The sequence below is a fragment of the Haemorhous mexicanus genome, chromosome Z (genome assembly GCF_027477595.1).
Source record: "Haemorhous mexicanus isolate bHaeMex1 chromosome Z, bHaeMex1.pri, whole genome shotgun sequence".
NCBI classification, from domain to species: Eukaryota; Metazoa; Chordata; class Aves; order Passeriformes; family Fringillidae; genus Haemorhous; species Haemorhous mexicanus.
The window spans coordinates 21,442,217-21,467,609 of record NC_082381.1 but is presented as its reverse complement, the minus strand read 5'-3'; the positions used below and the strand labels follow the sequence as shown (position 1 = coordinate 21,467,609).

Here is a 25,393-nt window from a genome sequence, read left to right as displayed (position 1 = left end):
AGGGGACTTTGTTCCAGCTTTTCCCTTGGACCAGCGTGCAGCAAGCCCACCTGGGCCCCATTCAGGTCAGTGTGAGCCGGTAGTCAGCTTCTGCTGGGAATGTAAAGCTTTTCCCTAATTTCCACAGGGAATAATGGAGCAAACCCAGCTGCACCATCCCCCAAATTTCACTCTAAAAATGACAATTTTCATTTTCCTCTATTCAAGCCTTGAAGAAAACAAACTTTGAGTGAGCTGGAGGCACAGTGCCCTCCAAGATCATTCTTGAGCAGGACAGTATTCCAGGGGAAGATTGGCAAACCCAGAGTTTACTGGTGCTTAGGAAGCCTTGCAAAACCTTCCCACGGGCGGTGCTCTGGCACCCTCCAGAGCTCCTGGAGCCCTCACTCACCTCAGGCACAGTTTGGACAACAGCAGGGGAGGGTTCCGTGAGACGTGGGGACAGGAGGAGGGAAGGCTTTGCAAACACTGCCACGAGGGCAGGGCTGTTTTCATTTATGGTGCCAAGAGGTAGTACATCGTCTTTGATTTAATGGGAGGTGCGGAAGGGCAAAAATTCTCAGTGATAAGGAGAGAGTGTCTCCAGTCACACAGCAAGGGAAGTGAAGGGGAAAGTGCAATCTGTATTCCATGGGAGGTGTTCAGTTTTTAACAAAATATTTTTGCGGAAGACGTGCCGAGGCAGTGGTGATTCAGAGCATTTCATCAGACTCACAGAGTATCCCCACATCTGCTCGGCCACATTTTCTCTCTTTTTTTCCTTGTGAATGATTGCTCCTTCCAGGGTTGCTCCTGCTTGGAGTTCTGCTCTCAGTGGAGTCCCGGAGTTTTCTCAGCAGGCCTCTGCAGCGAGTTCTGAGCCAAGGCGTGGCTCTGCTGCCAGCCCAAATCTGCCCTTCCCTTGCCCAGCCTGAGTGCTGGTGGGGCATGTGCTGGCCATGGCCGGAGATTTCCATGGCCAAAATCCTCCAGCATTTCCATCTGCTCATGGCTTTGGGTAGCACAAATCACACAACACCCATCGCAGCTGACAAATGGCATTTCCTGCAGATTGCCACAGCTGCACTGCTGATCCCCAAATCCACCAGAATCAATTTTAGCTGAAAAATGTCATTTATTACAAACTGCTACACCCATGCTGACAATACAGAACTCAACAGATCTCAATTTAAGGTAAACCCAGCAATTTATTAGATTATTACAACCAGTCTATGTAAAAATATACAAATACCAAGTTCACTTAACCAAACTTGATTTATTGCTAGTCTCTACTATACACAACTCACTATACACAAAGATCAATTAGGCGTTTAACAGCTTAATTTATTACATATTACTACAAACGTAGACCCCTTATAGAAATACAAAAAGAAGCATTCTATCTCAAAACAGCCTTAAACTAAGAATTCACTAGATAGAGTTAAGCAACTATACCCTCTATACATCTTTAAAAATAATTAAATACATACACATATGCACATATCAAAAATACATATATAACTATAAAAATATACAGATGTAAATAGATTAAATATTAAAGTTTATATACAATATATATAAAAATAGATATTATCTAAAAATATACAACTATCTAAAAATATACAAATATTGCTGTAGCAATCTAAACAGCAATCCAACTGCATCCATAAAAATATACAGCTATACATCTGGAGACATGCGTAACATTTAATAGAAATAGGTCAATATACATAAAAAATATAAAAATAGGCGTATCTACTAATAGAAATACCAATACACTAATTTAAAAAGACATATACTGAAAACTACATCAATAAATATAAACACCTACAAAGCTGACCGCATACGGAAAAATAACTGAACACAGATATTACAACATACATAAAAAACTAGATACATAATTACACAAACACGTAACTGCAAACCTGTATGTATATATCTATACGTACATATATACATATACGTACATATATACAGAGTACATTAATAAATATAACAACATACGTATAGAAATATACCAATACAAATAGCAAGCTACATATGAAAATATCGATGTAAATATCAATGACTGCATGCAAGTCTGTATATCTTCAAACAGCAGATGAAGGAGAAGGATCCCAGCTGCCTCATCTTCAAAGCCTCTCTCCCTCGGTCTACTCCTCCCGTGCAGAGCAGCTCTCCTGGACAGGGACAGCAGATGGGACATCTGGCAAGCAAAGGGAACACTGAGTGAGTACGGGGACGTTTCCCTTGGCAGCAGCTGCACTTCCATCAGGGGAGAGGAAATCTCAGAGCCTCCCCAGGAGGGCTGGAAAGAAAAAGCAGGCGAGCGGGCCAGGCTGTGGTGAGCGCGGCAGCGGCGGGACCATCCCGCAGCCCTGGCAGCCCGGCACAGGCGGCACAGCTGCCGGGCCCTGCCGGCACAGCTGCCTTGGCCAAGGACAGCCCCTGTGCCGGCCGGGGCAGCTGCGCTGAGCGGCCCCAGCACGGGCAGGGCCCGCTCCTGCTCCTGCCACAGCCCACGCCGCCCTCAGCCCCACCCTGCCTGCCCGGGCCTGTGGCCTCACCCGATCTCTCTCCAGGCTGGCAGCAGCAGGTCCCCGTTCCCTGCTCCTGCTGCTGCCCTTCAGATTCTCCCTGCTGGCTCCCATCAGTCTCCGCTGTCTTCGAGGTCTTCCTTGCAGCTGGGGCAAAAGTGGAGGCTTTGCAATTGGTTCCGAGGCCTGGCAGAGCTGCAGTCCTGGAGCCCTCTGTGCTCCCTGCTGGCTCCATCCATCCCCTCAGCCCCGCCCTGCTCTCACTGAACCCCCAGCCCCCTTCAGTTTCTTCAGGCCCTCACAGTCCTCTCATCCCCTCAGTCCCTTTCTGACCCATCCCATCCCATCCCCCTTAGACCTGCCAGCCCCTCAACCTGTGCCACTTCCCTGTCACCTCAGTGCCACCATTGGCCTCGGCTGCCCCACAGCCACCAGCCCCAGCAGCAGCTCAGGCTCCCCGTCCCTTCAGCGCCACCGCCCCCTCAGCCCCCTCAGCCCCCTCTGGCTCACCGTCCTTCAGCAGCTCCTCAGGGGACAGTGCCTGGGGCCAGCGGCAGCTCCCACTGCTCCAGGGACAGCCGGGGCTGGAAGTGCTGCTCCGGCTGGCTGGCCGCCAGCTCGGACCCAGCACAGGGAGAGGGGACACAGGGGGCACAGGGGGAAAAGCAAGAGGTGAGAAAGGCAGCCGAGGGGGCAAAGAGCTAAAAATGCAGCCTAGGCCTACACAAACAGCAATCTATCCATCAATCTATACATCTAAACACTCATATTCCTCTTACTATGCAACTGTACGCATTTATAAATATAACTTCATCTATATATTTTTTCTGGACTCTACACAAAAAAAAATTAAACTCTGAAAATCTGTAAGTGTAAATTTATAATAAAATCTATCACTTCTCTAACTGAATATATATCCCCATTTAACTCTACAGATCTATCAATATATGCTTATATAAAAAAAACACTCTAATCTGTAAATAGAACTATACCCTTTGATAAATAAAAACATAGGAATCTATAAACATATTTACAAACAGAGGAATTCTACCTGCCCGATGGTCACGGGCTCTCCTCTGTCTCCTCCTGCCAGGCAGGGCAGCCCTCCTGGAGATGTTGGTCAGATGGCATCTGGGAAGCCAAGGGAACGCTCAGTCAATATTGGCCCTTGTGCACCTTTCCCCTGGACAGCAATTGCCCTTCTACCAGGGACTGTCAAAGATGGCCTGAAAGGCAGATTCTCACTTGGCAATTTGAAGCCTGCCCTTAAAAGAACAGGGACCATTCCAAGTGTTCAAAAGCGTGTTCCAAAACACTGAAGGATCTCAATAAAGTCTCAGCACTCGCAGTGCAAAGGGCACCCACGAGAGCTTGAAACACACACAGCCCCAGGAGCCACAAAGAAGCCCAGCCTTGTTCTTTCTCTGTGCTGACAGACAGACCTCAGTCCTCACTGAAATGCCTGAAGCTGAGGGCTACTGGGAGCTGAGTCATGAACCAGCTCCATTACCAGGGCCATCTACCAACTGCCCCCTGCAGCGAGCAGCAGCTGCTCCAACTCGACCATCGGCTCTGGCAGGAAGGGCTGCGAGGGACAGAGCTCCCTACGAGGCCTGCAGGCTGCACCAGCTTGGCTAAGGAATGGATCCAAAGCGCTCCCTCTCTCCTCTTAGGTCTCCCTAATCAGGGCTCATTCCAGCTTTCCATTCTGATACTGGACTGACTGTGATGTTTCACTTGGCTGGCCTCTGATGTTCTGCTCCTTTTTTTCTGGTGGGTCAGCACCAATACCAGCAGACTGGTACTACATTGAGTCAGTGATCTGGACTTCTAGCCTGACTTTTTGCTCTTCTTTTCCCCTGTTCCTTCAAGAGTCGCTCAGCCTAGCCTCCCCTGTCAGCCTGCAGCAAATTTATCCACCGATTTCAGCACAAGGCTGGGACACCCGACTTGGTGACACAACTCCCCCAAGGTCAGCTTTATTCCCTGCTCTCTTGCCACGGCACAGGACTCAGTGCCAGAGCCTCTGGAGAAGCGTGGAGGGCAGGACTAAGGCAGCTTGTGCCAGTGCAGGATTTGAACTCAAGGCATCAGGAAGCACCAAGCCTGCTCAGAGCAGCCATCTCCCACCTCTCTAAACCAGTGAGGGCTCTGTCCTTACCAGGCTCCTCGGGCTCCTGGGAACCGTTCCTGCAGCTCTCGGTGCCAGATGCAGCTTCCTCTGCTGCAGCTCTGTCCACAGGCTCCCCTCCTGAGGAATCGGAGGCAACACTGACATTGTCCTGAGCAGAAAAACAGAAAGAAAGGAACCCAAAGATCACTCACTATTTTCCTGGAAACACATCAGGGATACGATAACTCTCCTTCTCCTCTCCCAAAGCACATGGAGCACAGAGGAGGAAACACTGCCCACCCGGTTCACATGAGGAGCCTTTTAAACTCAGGATTCAGGTGGCCAAGGTGAAACTGAAGCTCTTACAAAATGACCTCTGAGACAAAACATGCGCACAGCAAACCAGGAGACACCAAGTGAGGGGACGTGCCCTCAAGCTCTGACCCTGGCTCATGCCAGAGCTGGGAGAAATCAGCCAGCAGAAAGCCATGGGCTCTCCCTGCTGCCAGCAAGGACAGAGCTCGCTGCCAGCCCTGCCCAGGGCTGGGTGCTGCAAACCCCCACACAAAGCACACTTTTCTGCCTGGGCGTCTCACCACCCCCAGCCAAGCGCTCACACAACCCAGCACGAGGTGGTGCTTTTTGGAGCCCTCTGCTGCTGCCCCATGGGTACGATCCAGGCAAACATTTATGCACCCAGGGCATTCCCAGGATCGCATTTGTGATCAGGGGCAAAAATCTGGACACTGGGACAGCGGGAAAAAATAACAACCCAAAAGACAGGAAAAGCCAGACAACCAAGTAGTGTTTCTATTCCAACGAGGAAGTAAATGTCCACAATGAAGCACCTGCAAATTACCTTTGGACACAAAGATATTCTCACTATGACCAGTTCCAGAACATTCATCTCTTCTGCGTCAGCACGGCCAATAGGACCCCTAGAGATTCTAAAGATGGTTCCGAGCCTGCAACGTTTTCCTATTATTACGGAATAAAATGCTTCTGAAAACTGCTAAGTCTGACTTGACAGAAGACAAAAGTGATGCCACTTGAAAAGAAGGCATTGGTAAATCCAAAAAAATCCCTCTCCCCACCTTGAGTTTGCCATGCTTCATAATCATAAATGTACTGCAGGCAATGGGTCAGCACATGAACAGAAAGAGAGACATTCTTTGGCCAACACGTATAATAATCTGCAAAAGGACAGAGAGCTGCAGCTCCAGCCCAGCCCCAGCCACGGCTCTGGGAGCACATACACGCATGGCAGGGCTCACACAGCAGCAGCTACAGCTGCAGTCCTGCCCTTGCTTGGCCTTGGCCTTCCCACCCAAAAGAGGCACAGCCCACACCTGCTGCTGGAACAGAGGCACCTCTGGCATGTCCCTCCCTGCACGGGACACTTGGCCTTCAGTGGCAATTCTCCAAACACTCTTCTCCTCTTTCCCAGCAAGAAAAACCTCTTTTTCATTTCTTCTTCATTCCCTCTCTCAGAAATCTTTCTTTCGCAAGAAGAATTAAATAACTAAATCATGATGAAATAAGTTCAATTAAAGAAGCCTTTGCTTCTCCGCCATGTAACCACGTTCGAAAGCTCTCAGTCCAGCCCCTTTTATCCCCATCCAATGCAATTACCTGAGCAGAGGGAGATCTTTCAGACAGGGACATCCTGATCTCCCGAATTGTCTTCTCCACGGCAAGGCCTAGATCTGCTGGCGACCATCCCTCCTGCCCAGGTGCGCTCTGTGCTGAGCTGCAGGCCGTCGATGCTGCACAAGCTGCACTGCCAGCTGGAGCGCTGGGCCCTGAAGTGCCCGGGGTGGCTGCAAGAATCCAAACGCGTTGGTCAGGCTCCACAATGTGGCTGGGGGACACAGAGCTCGAGTGCTGCCTTGGATCAAACATCACGGGAAGCAGCCAGGAAAACCAGGCAGAGAATCTTTTGGCCTCCTAGGTGCCTCTTCCCGGTAGGCTTGACAACTTCTGGCCGACAATGAGAGAGCCTTATGGAAAACTACTTCAAAGGGTCACTTTTCTAAACCTTTTGCAAAAGCGAGGCTACAAGTCTTTTCCTACCTCGTGGGTCGTAGGCTGGGGGCTGCTGCTCCCTGGGGAGCTGCCGGAAGCTGCAGGGCTGGATGCCGAGTATGCCGTGCTCGGCCGGAGGCAGCTGCTCCCCGTAGAGCTCCTGCAAGTGGCTGCGGGGCCCCTCCCGGCCGAGCGGCAGCGGCCGCTCCCCGTGGAGCCCGAGGAAATGGCAGGGCGGGATGCCGAGCACCTCCCGCTCGGCGGGCGGCGGCCGCTCCCCGTAGAGCTCCTGGAAGCGGCTCGGCCCCTCCCGCCGGGCCGGCCCCGGCCGCTCCCTGTGCAGCAGGTGGAAGCTGCAGGGCGGGCGCCGGGCGAGCAGCGGCCGCTCCCCGGGGGGCTGCTGCAGGCGGCCGGGCCGGGGGCTGCGCAGCTCCCGCCCGTCCGGCAGCGTCCGCTCCCTGTGCAGCAGCAGGAAGCCGCTGGGCGGGCGCCCGGCCGGCAGCGGCGGCCGCTCCCTGGGCAGCGGCCTGAAGCGAGCGCGCCCGTGCCGCCCGTCCGGCAGCGGCCGCGCCCCGGGCAGCTGCTGGGAGCCGCAGGGCGGGCGCCGGCGGCCCTCCCGCCCCGCCGCCGGCCGCTGCCTGTTGGCCGCGCTCCGGCGCTTGATGCGCAGCAGGAGGTTGGGGCGGTCGCGGCGAAAGCAGGGGTTGCTGTAGTGGAGCCAGGCCCCGGCATCGCCTGGCGCAGCCGAGCCGAGCCAGCCCGGCACCTTGTGGAAGCCGTAGCGGTAGAGCTGCCGCACGAAGCTGCGGAACTGCGTGGCCCGGAAGGTGTGCGGCAGCGGGGCCCGCCCATCGCCACCGCCCCTCTGGGCGTCGCCCGAGCTGAGCAGCTCTCGCTCCAAGAGGGAGCGATCGATGAGCAGCCCCGTGGCCCGGCTGTCCCAGCGCACGGAGCGGACGCGGGGACTGTTGGCCAGGCGCCAGAGCTTGGCGGGGAAGGTGCTGGCGCGGAGCCCGGCGGGCAGCGGCAGCTCCGCCATGGCGTCGATCGCCGACTGTGGCCGCAACGCCCGCAGCGCAACGGCCGCGGCTGCGCCGGCGGCGCGCGGCCTGAGGGGGGCGCTGCGCTCGGGCCCCCGCGCGCGCCCAGCGCGGCCCCGGCGCGGGCCGGACTTGGCGGGGACGAGCGCGGCAGAGCCGGGGCTGCGGGCACAGCGCGGGCGGGGCGGCTCCGGGGCCGGCCGGGCTCGGCTCCGCAAACCCTCTCTTTCCCTGGCTGCCGTCATCCTGCTGCCTTTGCTTTGCAATGCAACCCCTAAGCACCAAGGCAAGGAAGATAAAATTGCCGCTTCCCAGCCCCTCTTGATGCCCGGGGTTATTCCTGCCCAGGTCCAAGACTTCTCATTTCCCTTCCTTCAACTCCATCAGATCCCCCTCAGGCCAATTCTTTAGCCTGCCGAAGTCCCTCTGGTTGGCAGGAGCATTTGGGCTGTCAGCTGCTCCTGCCACTTTTGTGTTCTCTGCAGACTTGCTGAGGGTAAACTGCTCCTCCAGGCGGGCCATGAATGAAGACATTAAAGAGTATCTGCCCCAGCATCAGCCCCTGGGGGTCAGAGCACCCGGGACTTGCCTCCAGCCCTACTTTGTGCCACTGATGACAGCCCTCATCCATTTTCCAGCCTTCCTCGCTGGGCATTTTGGCAGTTTGTGTTTAAGGCTGCTGTAGGAGGCTGTCTCAAAGGCTTGGGTGAAGCTGGGGTAGACATCATCCATTGCTCCACCCATATCCATCAGTCTGGCTGTCCTGTCACGGGCATCGGGTAGGTTAACCATTACTCCCAATCAACTTCTCCATTTCTCTGGAATGGTTTCCAGGATTAGTTACTCCAGGGATGGAGGCAAGGCTGACTGACCTGTATTTTCCTGTCCTTCTTACTCCCTTGGAAGAAATCAGTCTATTAGAGCAATTCTGGCTGTTTCTAGCTAGGCAATTCCAGCACAAATAACCAGTAAGAAAAATCAAGCTCTGAATAGAGTCTATTAAATTCTTCTTCAAATGTCTTCTTCATAGAATATAATTATACCTATTTTTCCAAAGACATGTAACTTAGATTTTCTTTCTGGATTAGACTGAGATGATAGGAATTGAGAGCTTCCAGAATTTTGATATTTTTGTTGTCTCCAACTGTTTGGAAAACTGTTTGAACACGGTGAAGACGTAGTGCTTTTGAAAATGCCATTCTGAATTTTGTATGCTTGTCTTCCATATAAAAGTCTGTACAAGAATGTTAGGAAACCTGTAACAACATTTCCTTGCTTTCAAAATGAGGAAATGCCAGAGTTTGTTTGATCTTTGGTTTTTTATCTTGAGTTTCTGATTCCCATATTTTTATATGCATGTGTATCTTTTTTTACTATCATGGTGACATAGTCCGTTTTCCTGCAGATCCATAAATCATCAGTGCTCAGAACAGCACTGATGGTGGACAACTAATCAATATTCTTTTTCACCTCTTTTATTTCATATTAAACTCAGACACCATTGATCTCTTGGGAATCCAGGACAATGCAGGGAAGATTCAGCTATCAAGCCCTGTGAATTCTCTCTTCTCTCCTTTTCCATTCCCCTTGTCCTTCATCTCTTGCCTGACCTCAGGGCCCTTTCCCCTCCTGTCAGGCCCTCTGTTTGCTGCACTGCAGTGAAGCTCTCAGCTGTGGGTTCCCCAGCGTGGCAGCTCCAGGCTGGGAGCAGCAGAAGCCAACTGTGGCTGAGAGCTCAGACACGCCCTGGGCCAGCTCGGCTTTCAGCTGCCAGGGCAGCACGGAGGGAAAGGGGGCAAGAGAGAGCTGAGGACGCTGGCAGAGCAGCCCTTGGGCAGTGCAGGGTGAGAGTGGCTTAAACTGCAGCTGAGCCCCACTGCGGGGGCACAGGAGGCTGCTCTGCCACGGCCGGGGCTGTGCCATCCATCCAGGCAGGAAGGCAGTGCCAGTGGGCTCTGATGGGGGAGAGCAGGCTCCACCCATACCAAAACTTGGTCAGTCCTGCTAAAACCTCCCTTTGTCCTTCTGTCTGAACATTGAGAGTGGTTTGCAAAACAGAATGGAGGTGACACGAGACAATCAATTGTAACCTGTAAACAAATTTCCACGGGTTTTTTGTTTGCGTGGGGGTTTTTGGTTTGCTGTGGTGTTTGAGTTGGGTTTGGAGGTTTTTGCATGTGTGTGAGGCTCATATGTGTCCTAAAGTTCTTGTGCATTCATGAGGCTGTGGAGTGGCCTCCACGGCGATCTCCTTGGCCATGCACAAGCCCAGAGAGCAGCACTGGCACCTCAGGCCAAGCACAAAGGAGCACAGGATGATCTGCAGGGTGCTCTGTAACTGGTATGGCACTTGGAGCTGTTGTCCAGTGTGTAAGAACGACCTCCCCTCTTCTTCAGATTCTCCTGAAAATGCCCACTGTGGTTGTTTTGTATGATGCAGCTCTCTTAAGCCCCTATCACACTGTATCTGCAGGAGCATTCACACAGATGTTTGCTAAAACAATTCTGCTCCAGCTGAAAAGCACCGGGTACCCTGAGCAATAGCAGTAGGTAAATGGACATAGAGAGACTTCAGGAGCAGAAGCAGCATTAAATGCATGATGATTATGGAGATGTGAAAATACAGAAATCCTCCAGTGGTTGCACAGCCCACACATCTCCACTGGGTTCTGCAGAAGGGCAGCAAATAATGCCCAGGTGTGGAGCCCATGAACTGGTGCTGCACTTTGTCATTTGGCAGAGCTGTGGGAGGCCGGGATTAAGGGTGATTTTGGAACAGGAAGAAGAAAGGGACAGATAAATCCCAGGTGGAGACAGAATGGCACTGCTCTGCTGACCCAAGCAGAGCAGGGAACAAGTTGGAAATGAGTGGGAAAAAGTGTTTTGTAAAAGGAAACCATGCTATATAGGCATCAGTGTTCTTGCCACAGCACACAGAGCTTAGAGCATGAATATACATCCCATTGAAATATTCCTGCAAAGTGTTAGAACAATTCCTTTACGTGTGTTTATTTTCACAAACATACCCATGAACAAATAAAAAACCTGCACAACTACATGTATCATTAACAGGACACTCTGTAGATTCTCACATTAGCACTTGCATAATTATCTATGATACTTGCAAACATTTAAAGATCTTTGTTTTCCGTTTGCTTCTTTAAAACTCACCAAATGTAATGAAATTCTCTTTTGAAACTGCAGGGCCTGCTGTGTGGCCACACAAGCCATTCTTTGCATGCTGACAATCATCTTTTCCCTGTCTGTAAGAGTCACTGATATATTTATTGCTTATCTGAACTTTAAGTATGGGGTCTGGCTGTCTGTCTCTGCCCCCACACACGCTCAGGATGGTTCTTGCACGCTGGGCTTCAAAAGATGAGTCTGGACGCTAGGTTTTTTTGGTCTTTAGAATTTTTTATTATTTCTTATCTGAAAAGTCCTTTCTCTGCCCGAAGGATCTGACCAGCACGGCAGCCAAAGGCACTCTGCCCACCCCCAAGGCGGTCACATCTTTTATAACAAAAACTACGTATATCATATTTACCTTTTGTCCCCAATACCTATCACCCTCGTCACCAAGTACACCCTCACCACAGACCAATCTCCAAATGCCAACACCACTCCAGAAGATGGAAGACAGGAAGAAGAAAGAAGAGCTTGGTGGCACACCCTGATTCCTCCATCTTGTGTCTACAACCCCCCTGTACTAAAAACCCAAAATTTGTGATTCACCCTATAATGATATCTTCCCTTCACCATTTACACCCGAGTGATTCTCACAGGTTCCATCTCCTCATACATCGGTGGCACATCTCTAGATGGATCAAAATAAAGCCACCAAGTGCTTTTGGCAACATTCCAAGACTCTTGAGCCCCCCAAGGGTTCTCTCGGTAGCTCTGGACATCAGAAGTGATGTGCTGAGCTCCCACAGAGAAAACATCTGTGTGAATGCTCCTGCAGATACAGTGTGATAGGGGCTTAAGAGAGCTGCATCATACAAAACAACCACAGTGGGCATTTTCAGGAGAATCTGAAGAAGAGGGGATGTCGTTCTTACACACTGGACAACAGCTCCAAGTGCCATACCAGTTACAGAGCACCCTGCAGATCATCCTGTGCTCCTTTGTGCTTGGCCTGAGGTGCCAGTGCTGCTCTCTGGGCTTGTGCATGGCCAAGGAGATCGCCGTGGAGGCCACTCCACAGCCTCATGAATGCACAAGAACTTTAGGACACATATGAGCCTCACACACATGCAAAAACCTCCAAACCCAACTCAAACACCACAGCAAACCAAAAACCCCCACGCAAACAAAAAACCCGTGGAAATTTGTTTACAGGTTACAATTGATTGTCTCGTGTCACCTCCATTCTGTTTTGCAAACCACTCTCAATGTTCAGACAGAAGGACAAAGGGAGGTTTTAGCAGGACTGACCAAGTTTTGGTATGGGTGGAGCCTGCTCTCCCCCATCAGAGCCCACTGGCACTGCCTTCCTGCCTGGATGGATGGCACAGCCCCAGCCGTGGCAGAGCAGCCTCCTGTGCCCCCGCAGTGGGGCTCAGCTGCAGTTTAAGCCACTCTCACCCTGCACTGCCCAAGGGCTGCTCTGCCAGCGTCCTCAGCTCTCTCTTGCCCCCTTTCCCTCCGTGCTGCCCTGGCAGCTGAAAGCCGAGCTGGCCCAGGGCGTGTCTGAGCTCTCAGCCACAGTTGGCTTCTGCTGCTCCCAGCCTGGAGCTGCCACGCTGGGGAACCCACAGCTGAGAGCTTCACTGCAGTGCAGCAAACAGAGGGCCTGACAGGAGGGGAAAGGGCCCTGAGGTCAGGCAAGAGATGAAGGACAAGGGGAATGGAAAAGGAGAGAAGAGAGAATTCACAGGGCTTGATAGCTGAATCTTCCCTGCATTGTCCTGGATTCCCAAGAGATCAATGGTGTCTGAGTTTAATATGAAATAAAAGAGGTGAAAAAGAATATTGATTAGTTGTCCACCGGCTGTTCTGAGCACTGATGATTTTGGGATCTGCAGGAAAACGGACTATGTCACCATGATACGAAAAAAAGATACACATGCATATAAAAATATGGGAATCAGAAACTCAAGATAAAAAACCAAAGATCAAACAAACTCTGGCATTTCCTCATTTTGAAAGCAAGGAAATGTTGTTACAGGTTTCCTAACATTCTTGTACAGACTTTTATATGGAAGACAAGCATACAAAATTCAGAATGGCATTTTCAAAAGCACTACGTCTTCACCGTGTTCAAACAGTTTTCCAAACAGTTGGAGACAACAAAAATATCAAAATTCTGGAAGCTCTCAATTCCTATCATCTCAGTCTAATCCAGAAAGAAAATCTAAGTTACGTGTCTTTGGAAAAATAGGTATAATTATATTCTATGAAGAAGACATTTGAAGAAGAATTTAATCGACTCTATTCAGAGCTTGATTTTTCTTACTGGTTATTTGTGCTGGAATTGCCTAGCTAGAAACAGCCAGAATTGCTCTAATAGACTGATTTCTTCCAAGGGAGTAAGAAGGACAGGAAAATACAGGTCAGTCAGCCTTGCCTCCAGCCGTGGAGTAACTAATCCTGGAAACCATGCCAGACAAATGGAGAAGTTGATTGGGAGTAATGGTTAACCTACCCAATGCCCGTGACAGGACAGCCAGACTGATGGATATGGGTGGAGCAATGGATGATGTCTACCCCAGCTTCACCCAAGCCTTTGAGACAGCCTCCTACAGCAGCCTTAAACACAAACTGCCAAAATGCCCAGCGAGGAAGGCTGGAAAATAGATGAGGGCTGTCATCAGTGGCACAAAGTAGGGCTGGAGGCAAGTCCCGGGTGCTCTGACCCCCAGGGGCTGATGCTGCGGCAGATACTCTTTAATGTCTTCATTCATGGCCCGCCTGGAGGAGCAGTTTACCCTCAGCAAGTCTGCAGAGAACACAAAAGTGGCAGGAGCAGCTGACAGCCCAAATGCTCCTGCCATCCAGAGGGACTTCGGCAGGCTAAAGAATTGGCCTGAGGGGAATCTGATGGAGTTGAAGGAAGGGAAATGAGAAGTCTTGGACCTGGGCAGGAATAACCCCGGGCATCAAGAGGGGCTGGGAAGCGGCAATTTTATCTTCCTTGCCTTGGTGCTTTGGGGTTGCATTGCAAAGCAAAGGCAGCAGGATGACTGCAGCCAGGGAAAGAGAGGGTTTGCCCAGGCCGTGCGGAGCCGAGCCCGGCCGGCCCCGGAGCCGCCCCGCCCGCGCTGTGCCCGCAGCCCCGGCTCTGCCGCGCTCGTCCCCGCCAAGTCCGGCCCGCGCCGGGGCCGCGCTGGGCGCTCGCGGGCCCGAGCGCAGCGCCCCCCTCAGGCCGCGCGCCGCCGGCGCAGCCGCGGCCGTTGCGCTGCGGGCGTTGCGGCCACAGTCGGCGATCGACGCCATGGCGGAGCTGCCGCTGCCCGCCGGGCTCCGCGCCAGCACCTTCCCCGCCAAGCTCTGGCGCCTGGCCAACAGTCCCCGCGTCCGCTCCGTGCGCTGGGACAGCCGGGCCACAGGGCTGCTCATCGACCGCTCCCTCTTGGAGCGAGAGCTGCTCAGCTCGGGCGACGCCCAGAGGGGCGGTGGCGATGGGCGGGCCCCGCTGCCGCACACCTTCCGGGCCACGCAGTTCCGCAGCTTCGTGCGGCAGCTCTACCGCTACGGCTTCCACAAGGTGCCGGGCTGGCTCGGCTCGGCTGCGCCGGGCGATGCCGGGGCCTGGCTTCACTACAGCAACCCCTGCTTTCGCCGCGACCGCCCCAACCTCCTGCTGCGCATCAAGCGCCGCAGCGCGGCCAACAGGCAGCGGCCGGCGGCGGGGCGGGAGGGCCGCCGGCGCCCGCCCTGCGGCTCCCAGCAGCTGCCCGGGGCGCAGCCGCTGCCGGACGGGCGGCACGGGCGCGCTCGCTTCAGGCCGCTGCCCAGGGAGCGGCCGCCGCTGCCAGCCGGGCGCCCGCCCAGCGGCTTCCTGCTGCTGCACAGGGAGCGGACGCTGCCGGACGGGCGGGAGCTGCGCAGCCCCCTGCCAGGCCGCCTGCAGCAGCCCCCCGGGGAGCGGCCGCTGCTCGCCCGGCGCCCGCCCTGCAGCTTCCACCTGCTGCACAGGGAGCGGCCGGGGCCGGCCCGGCGGGAGGGGCCGAGCCGCTTCCAGGAGCTCTACGGGGAGCGGCCGCCGCCCGCCGAGCGGGAGGTGCTCGGCATCCCGCCCTGCCATTTCCTCGGGCTCCACGGGGAGCGGCCACTGCCGCTCGGCCGGGAGGGGCCCCGCAGCCACTTGCAGGAGCTCTACGGGGAGCAGCTGCCTCCGGCCGAGCGCGGCGTGCTCGGCATCCAGCCCTGCAGCTTCCGGCAGCTCCCCAGGGAGCAGCAGCCCCCAGCCTACGACCCACGAGGTAGGAAAAGACTTGTAGCCTTGCTTTTGCAAAAGGTTAGGAAAAGTGACCCTTTGAAGTAGTTTTCCATAAGGCTCTCTCATTGTCGGCCAGAAGTTGTCAAGCCTACCGGGAAGGGGCACCTAGGAGGCCAAAAGATTCTCTGCCTGGTTTTCCTGGCTGCTTCCCGTGATGTTTGATCCAAGGCAGCACTCGAGCTCTCTGTCCCCCAGCCACATTGTGGAGCCTGACCAACGCATTTGGATTCTTGCAGCCACCCCGGGCACTTCAGGGCCCAGCGCTCCAGCTGGCAGTGCAGCTTGTGCAGCATCGACGGCCTGCAGCTCAGCACAGAACGCACCTGGGCAGGAGAGATGGTCGCCAGCAGATCTAGGCCTTGCCGTCGAGAAGATGATTCGGGAGATCAGGATGTCCCGGTCTGAAAGATCTCCCTCTGCTCAGGTAATTGCATTGGATGGGGAAAAAGGGGCTGGGCTGAGAGCTTTCAAACGTGGTTACATGGCGGAGAAGCAAAGGCTTCTTTAATTGAACTTATTTCATCATGATTTAATTATTTAATTATTCTTGCGAAAGAAAGATTTTTGAGAAAGGGAATGAAGAAGAAATGAAAAAGAGGTTTTTCTTGCTGGGAAAGAAGAGAAGAGTGTTTGGAGAATTGCCACTGAAGGCCAAGTGTCCCGTGCAGGGAGGGGCATGCCAGAGGTGCCTCTGTTCCAGCAGCAGGTGTGGGCTGTGCCTCTTTTGGGTGGGAAGGCCAAGGCCAAGCAAGGGCAGGACTGCAGCTGTAGCTGCTGCTGCTGTGTGAGCCCTGCCGTGCGTGTATGTGCTCCCAGAGCTGTGGCTGGGGCAGGGCTGGAGCTGCAGCTCTCTGTCCTTTTGCAGAATATTATACGTGTTGGCCAAAGAATGTCTCTCTTTCTGTTCATGTGCTGACCAATTGCCTGCAGTACATTTATGATTATGAAGCAGGACAAACTCAAGGTGGGGAGACGGATTCTTTGGATTTACCAGTGCCTTCTTTCAAGTGGCATGACTTTTGTCTTCTGTAAAGTCAGACTTAGCAGTTTTCAGAAGCATTTTATTCCGTAATAAAAGAAAACGTTGCAGGTTCAGAACCATCTTTAGGATCTTTAGGGGTCCTGTTGGCCAGACTGTCACAGCAGAGATGAATATTCTGGAACTGGTCATAGTGAGAATATCCTTGTGTCCAAAGGTAATTTGCAGGTGTTTCATTGTGGACATTTACTTCCTCGGTGGAATAGAAACACTACTTGGTTGTCTGGCTTTTCCTGTCTTTTGGGTTGTTTTTTTTTTCCTGCTGTCCCAATGTCCAGATTTTTGCCCCTGATCACAAATGTGATCCTGGGAATGCCCTGGGTGCATAAATGTTTGCCTGGATCATACCCATGGGGCAGCAGCAGAGGGCTCCAAAAAGCACCACCTCGTGCTGGGTTGTGTGAGCGCTTGGCTGGGGGTGGGTGAGACTCCCAGGCAGAAAAGTGTGCTTTGTGTGGGGGTTTGCAGCACCCAGCCCTGGGCAGGGCTGGCAGCGAGCTCTGTCCTTGCTGGCAGCAGGGAGAGCCCCTGGCTTTCTGCTGGCTGATTTCTCCCAGCTCTGGCCTGAGCCAGGGTCAGAGCTTGAGGGCACGTCCCCTCACTTGGTGTCTCCTGGTTTGCTGTGCTCATGTTTTGTCTCAAAGGTCATTTTGTAAGAGCTTCAGTTTCACCTTGGCCACCTGAATCCTGAGTTTAAAAGGCTCCTCATGTGAACCGTGTGTGCAGTGTTCCCTCCTCCGTGCTCCATGTCCTTTGGGAGTGGAGAAGGAGAGTTATCGTATCCCTGATGTGTTTCCAGGAAAATAGTGAGTGATCTTTGGGTTCCTTTCTTTTTGTTTTTCTGCTCAGGACAATGTCAGTGTTGCCCCCGATTCCTCAGGAGGGGAGCCTGTGGACAGAGCTGCAGCAGAGGAAGCTTCATCTGGCACTGAGAGCTGCAGGAACAGTTCCCAGGAGCCCGAGGAGCCTGGTAAGGACAGAGCCCTCACTGGTTTAGAGAGGTGTGAGATGGCTGCTCTGAGCAGGCTTGGTGCTTCCTGCTGCCTTGAGTTCAAATCCTGCACTGGCACAAGCTGCCTTAGCCCTGCCCTCCACACCTCTCCAGAGGCTCTGGCACTGAGTCCTGTGCCGTGGCAAGAGAGCAGGGAATAAAGCTGACCTTGGGGAAGTTGTGTCACCAAGTTGGGTGTCCCAGCCTTGTGCTGAAATCGGTGGATAAATTTGCTGCAGGCTGACAGGGGAGGCCAGGCTGAGCGACTCTTGAAGGAACAGGGGAAAAGAAGAGCAAAAAGTCAGGCTAGAAGTCCAGATCACTGACTCAGTGTAGTACCAGTCTGCTGGTATTGGTGCTGACCCACCAGAAAAACAAGGAGCAGAACATCAGAGGCCTGCCAAGTGAAACATCACAGTCAGTCCAGTATCAGAAGGGAAAGCTGGAAGGAGCCCTGATTAGGGAGACCTAAGAGGAGAGAGGGAGTGCTTTGGATCCATTCCTTAGCCATGCTGGTGCAGCCTGCAGGCCTCGTAGGGAGCTCTGTCCCTCGCAGCCCTTCCTGCCAGAGCCGATGGTCGAGTTGGAGCAGCTGCTGCTCGCTGCAGGGGGCAGTTGGTAGATGGCCCTGGTAATGGAGCTGGTTCATGACTCAGCTCCCAGCAGCCCTCAGCTTCAGGCATTTCAGTGAGGACTGAGGTCTGTCTGTCAGCACAAAGAACAAGGCTGGGCTTCTTTGTGGCTCCTGGGGCTGTGTGTGATTCAGGCTCTCGTGGGTGCCCTTTGCGCTGCGAGTGCTGAGACTTTATTGAGATCCTTCAATGTTTTTGAAACACACTTTTGAACACCTGGAATGGTCCCTGTTCTTTTAAGGGCAGGCTTCAAATTGCCAAGTGAGAGTCAGCCTTTCAGGCCATCTTTGGCAGTCTCTGATAGAAGGAGAATTGCTGTCCAAGGGAAAGGTGCACAAGGGCCAATATTGACTGAGTGTTCCCTTGGCTTCCCAGATGCCATCTGACCAACATCTCCAGGAGGGCTGCCCTGCGTGGCAGGAGGAGACAGAGGAGAGCCCGTGACCATCGGGCAGGTAGAATTCCTCTGTTTGTAAATATGTTTATAGATTCCTATGGTTTTATTTGTCAATGTCTATACCTCTTTTTAGAAATTAGAGTGGTCCCTTTATATGTGCTTATATTGATAGATCTGTGGAGTTAAATGGGGATATGTATTCAGTTAGAGAAGTGATAGATTTTATTATAAATTTACATTTATACATTTTCAGAGTTAAATTTTTATTTGTGTAAAGTTAAAAAAATATATAGATGAAGTTTCATTTAAAAATGAGTATAGTTATATAGTAAGAGGAATATGAGTGTTTAGATGTACATATTGATGGATAGCTTGCTGTTTGCGTAGGCCTGGGCTGCATTTTTACCTCTTTGCCCTCTCAGCTGCCTTCCTCACCTCTTGCTTTTCCCCCTGTGCCCCCTGTGTCCCCTCTCCCTGTGCTGGGTCCGAACTGGCGGCCGGGCCGGCCAGAGCAGCACTTCCAGCCCCGGCTGTCCCTGGAGCGGTGGGAGCTGCCACTGGCCCCAGGCACTGTCCCCTGAGGAGCTGCTGAAGGACGGTGAGACAGAGGGGGCTGAGGGGGCTGAGGGGGCGGTGGCGCTGAAGGGACGGGGAGCCTGAGCTGCTGCTGGGGTTGGGGGCTGTGGGGCAGCCGAGGCCGATGGTGGCACTGAGGTGACAGGGAAGTGGCACAGGCTGAGGGGCTGGCAGGTCTAAGGGGGATGGGATGGGATGGGATGGGATGGGATGGGATGGGATGGGATGGGATGGGATGGGATGGGATGGGATGGGATGGGATGGGATGGGATGGGATGGGTCAGAAAGGGACTGAGGGGATGAGAGGACTGTGAGGGCCTGAAGAAACTGAAGGGGGCTGGGGGTTCAGTGAGAGCAGGGCGGGGCTGAGGGGATGGATGGAGCCAGCAGGGAGCACAGAGGGCTCCAGGACTGCAGCTCTGCCAGGCCTTGGAACCAATTGCCAAGCCTCCACTTTTGCCCCAGCTGCATGGAAGACCTTGTGGACAGCCAGAGCCTGATGGGAGCCAGCAGGGAGAAGCTGAAGGCCAGCAGCAGGAGCAGGGAACGGGGACCTGCTGCTGCCAGCCTGGAGAGAGCTCGGGTGAGGCCACAGGCCCGGGCAGGCAGGGTGGGGCTGAGGGCGGTGTGGGCTGTGGCCGTGGGCACTGCCCGGCGGGGCAGGAGCGGGCCCTGCCCGTGCTGGGGCTGCTCAGCGCAGCTGCCCCGGCCGGCACAGGGGCTGTCCTTGGCCAAGGCAGCTGTGCCGGCAGGGCCTGGCAGCTGTGCCGCCTGTGCCGGGCTGCCGGGGCTGCGGGACGGTCCCGCCGCGGCTGCGCTCACCACAGCCTGGCCCGCTCGCCTGCTTTTTCTTTCCAGCCCTCCTGGGGAGGCTCTGAGATTTCCTCTCCCCTGAGGGAAGTGCAGCTGCTGCCAAGGGAAACGTCCCCGTACTCACTCAGTGTTCCCTTTGCTTGCCAGATGTCCCATCTGCTGTCCCTGTCCAGGAGAGCTGCTCTGCATGGGAGGAGGAGACCGAGGGAGAGGCTTTGAAGATGAGGCAGCTGGGATCCTTCTGCTTTTTGTGCTGTTTAATTATATATGGACTAGCATGGACTAACTAATAATTACATTGATATTTTCATATGTAGCTTGCTATTTGTATTGGTATATTTCTGTATGTATCTTGTTATATTTATTAATGTACTCTCTATGTACGTATGGATATATTCATACAGGTTTGCAGTTACGTATTTGTGTAAATAGGTATCTACTTTTTTATGTATGTTGTAATATCTGTGTTTAGTTATTTTTCCATATGTGTACAGCTTTGTAGGTGTTTATATTTATCAATGTAGTTTTCAGTATATATCTTTTAAAATTAGTGTATTGGTATTTGTATCGGTACAGATGGCTATTTTTATATTTTTAATTGTATATTGATGTATTTGTATTTAAATATATTTACATTTGTGTCCAGATGCATAGCTGTATATTTGTATGAATGCAGTTGGATTGGTATTTAAACTGGTACAGTAATATTTGTATATTTAAAAATAGTTGTGGTTGAAGTATTTATATATGTATTTTATATAATTTATAATATTTAATCTATATTTACATCTGTAGATTGTTATAGATTTTTTTTAATATATGTTCATGTATGTATGTATTTAATTCTGCTTAAAGATGTATACTTGCATAACTATTGAATTCTTGTTGGGTTATTTAGAGAGGGAATGCATATTTTTGTATTTCTATATAGGGTCTGCATTTGTAATAATATGTAATAAATTAAGTTGTTAAACTCCTAATTGATCTTTGTGTATAGTGCGTTGTGTATAGTAGAGGCTAGCAATAAATCAAGTTTGGTTAAGTGAACTTGGTATTTGTATATTTTTACATAGACAGGTTGTAATAATCTAATAAATTGCTGGTTTTACCTTAAATTGAGATCTGTTGAGTTCTGTATTGTCAGCATGGGTGTAGCAGTTTGTAATAAATGACATTTTTCAACTGAAATTGATTCTGGTGGATTTGTGGATCAGCAGTGCGGCTGTGGCAATCTGCAGGAAATGCCATTTGTCAGCTGCGATGGCTGTTGTGTGATTTGTGCTACCCAAAGCCATGAGCAGATGGAAATGCTGGAGGATTTTGGCCATGGAAATCTCCGGCCATGGCCAGCACATGCCCCACCTGCACTCAGGCTCGGCAAGGGAAGGGCAGATTTGGGCTGGCAGCAGAGCCACGCCTTGGCTCAGAACTCGCTGCAGAGGCCTTCTGAGAAAACTCCAGGACTCCACTGAGAGCAGAACTCCAAACAGGAGCAACCCTGTCAGGAGCAATCATTCACAAGGAAAAAAAGAGAGAAAATGTGGCCGAGCAGATGTGGGGATACTCTGTGAGTCTGATGAAATGCTCTGAATCACCACTGCCTCGGCACGTCTTCCACAAAAATATTTTGTTAAAAACTGAACACCTCCCATGAAATACAGATTGCACTTTCCCCTTCACTTCCCTTGCTGTGTGACTGGAGACACTCTCTTCTTATCACTGAGAATTTTTGCCCTTCCGCACCTCCCATTCAATCAAAGATGATGTACTACCACTTGGCACCATAAATGAAAACAGCCCTGCCCTCGTGGCAGTGTTTGCAAAGCCTTCCCTCCTCCTGTCCCCAAGTCCCACAGAACCCTCCCCTGCTGTCCAAACTGTGCCTGAGGTGAGTGAGGGCTCCAGGAGCTCAGGAGGGTGCCAGAGCACCGCCCGTGGGAAGGTTTTGCAAGGCTTCCTAAGCACCAGTAAACTCTGGGTTTGCCAATCTTCCCCTGGAATACTGTCCTGCTCAAGAATGATCTTGGAGGGCATTGTGCCTCCAGCTCACTCAAGTAAAGGTTGTTTTCTTCAGGGCTTGAATAGAGGAAAATGAAAATTGTCATTTTTAGAGTGAAATTTGGGGGTTGGTGCAGCTGGGTTTGCTCCATTATTCCCTGTGGAAATTAGGGAAAAGCTTTACATTCCCAGCAGAAGCTGACTACCGGCCCACACTGACCTGAATGGGGCCCAGGTGGGCTTGCTGCACGCTGGTCCAAGGGAAAAGCTGGAACAAAGTCCCCTTTTACTGCAGATGGAGTCTGCACTGTTGTCTCCAGGGCTGTCTGTGGTAAGACACAGCAATCCAGCCAGAAATTGTGGATATGAGAGTTCCAACAGCAACCTGCTTCTGCAGGGTGAGGGACGAGGCCATTCCAAAAGCCTGGAAGGTGCTCTGGGTTCTGGAGAAGGCCGGGCTGTCCTGGTGCAGCGATGGCTTTCAAAGGGAACCTCACACCTCGTGCTGCTGACCGAGGGCAGCTGGTGGCCTTCCACAAAATGCTTCTTTGGTCCAGCTCTTGGAAAAGTTCCAACCAGCAACAATTCCTGCTGCTCACACCAGCCCTTTCCAAGCAGGAGGAATTTGTGTAAGCAGCCTGACAGCTTACTGGCAGGAGATAAAAATACCCAGCTTAGTGTTATCAACTCTCTGTCAGAAGCCACTTCCTCAGTTCCTCATCTCCTCCAGTTGTCTCAGACGTGGAGGAAGCAGCAGGAAATCTCTGATCCTGGAAGGGAAAGCAGAAGGAGGAGAGGCAGTGGCCAGTCCCTGGGGCCTTGGGAGCAGGGAGAGCCATCCAAAATAGGATCTCTGCTGGGCTGTGGAGATAAGAGTGACAAACCAGCAATGCTGTGTGTGAAACTGGAGCCCTCTGTGAAGGTGAGCATGGAAATCTGACCTTGCAAAACAGAGAAAAAGGTGTCCTTGGGTATTTGCCAAAGCTTGGAGGGGCTCTGAGCCACCTGGTCTAGTGGAAGGTGTCCCTGCCCATGGCAGAGGGGTTGATCTAGAGGGTCTTTAAGGCCCCTTCCAACCCAAGCCCCTCTGTGAGTCTGAATTACAAACCCACAATGACAAAGAGAGCACAGCAAACCTGGCCCCCCACTGATATTGGAGGGTGCTGCAGTCACTCGTGTCACCTGGAGACTGGTTTGTATCTGGAGAAATTTTCATGGTCCCACAGAATTTTGGTGTGACTTTCTCAGTTCAGGGCCCCAAAAAGATGCCAGAACAGATGATTTGCAAGCACAGAATTGGTTAAGCTGCCCGTGAACCTGATGGGAGAAGTGTATTCATGTTATTGCAGCATTTACCTTGTACAGGTGATACTTGGTTTCCATTTTGAATATGCAATGTTCTTGCACAATGCTTGTATTTGCAGAAATACTGGCTTTAAATCCTAATTCCATCTTCACACAAGGATGTGTAATCCATCAGAAATGTTTAACATGGAGCCATGTTAGCTTTGGGCTCGATGGTATGGGTTGTTTAAAGTGTTTGATGAGTAATGGTAGCTGTAACAAAAACCCCTCTTGTTAATTTGGGTCTGTCCTTTATCAACCCTGTTGCATAGACATCACTCATTTACAGCAGAGACTAAATGAAATTCTTTAATAGTGATGAGAATTGTGCAATTCAGGCTGATCAAAGGGGAAGTTTTCTGTTATTGTGAAAAGACATCAAGATACCTTGTTTGCTGTACATCCTGGAGGGGCTTTCCAGTTAAGAGTGAAAAGGAAAAAGACATTTCTCTTAAGAAGTGTCTTGAAAGAGCTTTTTGTATTACCAGAAGCAGCTACACTGATACTGACCTCCACATTTATAAATGCACAAAAACCACTTACGTGACTTCATCTGGCCATGATTTTTAGCTGCAATTCCAGAATCTCATCAAACATGTTGCTATCCTTTAAACAAGGAAGGAGAGCACAAATACCAACATTTCTCACCAGCCTTCTGGGTTGGAAAGACCATTTAATTTCTGCTCCCTTAGCTGTCAGCCTAAACTCCTAAACTCTGCTCTGCAAACCTTAGGTCTATGTTGGACCTTATAAACTTCTTGAGCAGCAGCTTAGGTGCAAACCTGCTACAAAACCCTTCAGGCACCACACTGATTTATGGTGGCAGGACTTCACTGTTCCAGCACAGAATTTACTTCACTTGCTCCTGCAAGTCATTTCCACACTGAAAGTGAAATCAGTGCCTTGCTACCTTGGTGCGATAGGATTTTCCTCCTGTCCTGATAGACAACAGGGAAAAAGATTTGTTTCTATTATACCACTAGATCTAAATCTTTGGGTTGAGAGCAAAAGAAAAATGTTACTTTAGGAAGTAATTTCTGCGGGGACTCTTTGGCATGAGGACAAACTGTGGTGTGCTGGCAAGAGCAGCACTGTCCCTGAGGGCACAAGCCCCCTGAAGGATGAACAGGCTGTTGTCACAGGGGCCACACCTGCAGGATGAAAATCCACCGTGCCCTTAACTCAATGCAAACTAAGCACAAGTGACACAGCTCCTCATCCTCAGCAAGGACTTGCCTCCGCAGAGATCTTACTGACAGACTCAGCTCTTGTTTGCAAGTGCTGTGACACTGTCACACCAGTCAACCATCCCTCCCTCTCTTGTCCTTCTCTGTGTCTGGCTGCTGAGCTGCTGCTGAGAAAGAAGAGGCAGAGTCCTTCAGGCCAACGGGGACTTTCCAATGGGCAGAAACTTCCTCCTTTCTTTTGCTTTCAGTGACAGCAGAGGGGTTTGTCCTCAGACTCTGTGTCAGCAGGGAAATTGTGCCTGCCCATCACACCTAGGACATGAACAACCTGGATTTTTATTGGTGTGAAACCCAGAGTGACCTGACCTTCTGCAGGAACATGGAGAGAAGAGTCAAAAGGGATTCCTGGAATGTTGCAATAAGCAGATACTGGTAATAAACATATATAGATAAAAAGGCATACAAACTCATCCAAGCATATGGAACTTATGTAAACCTAGTTTAAAAATATGCATTTTATTGCAATAAACAGTGGGGATTGCAGAGCACAGTTAAAAAGTTTCTAGTGGGAGGAACACTGGTTTTAAAGGTAGGACCAGCTCATGAGGTTTGATTTTTTTCCTTTTTCAGAGTACAAGGAAGTCATGGTGTTCCAGAGCAGAATCTGGGGCCAAAGTTTTGAGAAGAGGGTGTGATAAGATCACCAGAGTATTTTATCAGAGTATTTAGGAAGAAGCCCTGCAGAGCTTCTCTTTGGCTTTGACTGAAAGTAGAAGTCCTGTTTTTACCAAGAATTTTGATCTCTTGGTGTTCTGGAGGAAGAAAAGGAGAACAACAAACCACCTGAAGTCTGCATTGAGGTGAGGTGTACCACAGAGGGCCAAGAGCTCACCAAGGCAAGAGACCCTCCTGTAACTTAAACTGGTCTTTCAATAACAGCAATAATTTCTCAGTACATGTTGATTTCAGCAGGCACCAGCAGAGTAAGTGTAAGTCAGATTCTCTCTTCTTCTTCTGGCCTTTCACATATCACTGAGGAAAGGTGAGGCTGTGACATTCTCTGTTCAATCTTTAATTCTTCAGAAGTCAAAACTGAATTCTAGTCAGGTTCATTAACACTGTAATTTACATACTCCTACAATCTTGTAGCCTTTTATATTTGCCTGGAGATTTGAGCTCGTTCCTTGACAAGAAGAAAAACTATATATGGGACTAATTCTTTTTTTCTAAGGACTCTATCCTCTCCCTCTCTCCCTTTCTCTTTCCTTTTCCTCTTTT

General features: G+C 51.3%; 2 long non-coding RNA genes across 3 annotated transcripts in view; one reads left to right on the top strand and one right to left on the bottom strand.

The window, feature by feature from the left end:
• Positions 1 to 1,094: 1,094 nt before the first annotated feature.
• Positions 1,095 to 25,393, bottom strand: part of LOC132341734 (uncharacterized) — a 33,684-nt gene continuing 9,385 nt past the window's right edge. Inside the window, exons 1-5 of one of the 2 annotated variants that reach the window (XR_009490290.1) lie at positions 6,262 to 6,423; positions 4,678 to 4,798; positions 3,027 to 3,647; positions 2,547 to 2,663; positions 1,095 to 2,185 (exon numbers count right to left, since the gene is read on the bottom strand). This is a non-coding gene — a long non-coding RNA (uncharacterized LOC132341734). Of the gene's footprint in view, positions 2,186 to 2,546; positions 2,664 to 3,026; positions 3,648 to 4,677; positions 4,799 to 6,261; positions 6,424 to 25,393 lie in introns of those variants that run through there. The other variant, XR_009490291.1, reaches the window with a different exon arrangement.
• Positions 18,178 to 20,521, top strand: LOC132341738 (uncharacterized). The gene is made up of 3 exons (XR_009490295.1): positions 18,178 to 18,795; positions 19,239 to 19,356; positions 19,734 to 20,521. It is a non-coding gene; the product is annotated as an uncharacterized LOC132341738 (long non-coding RNA).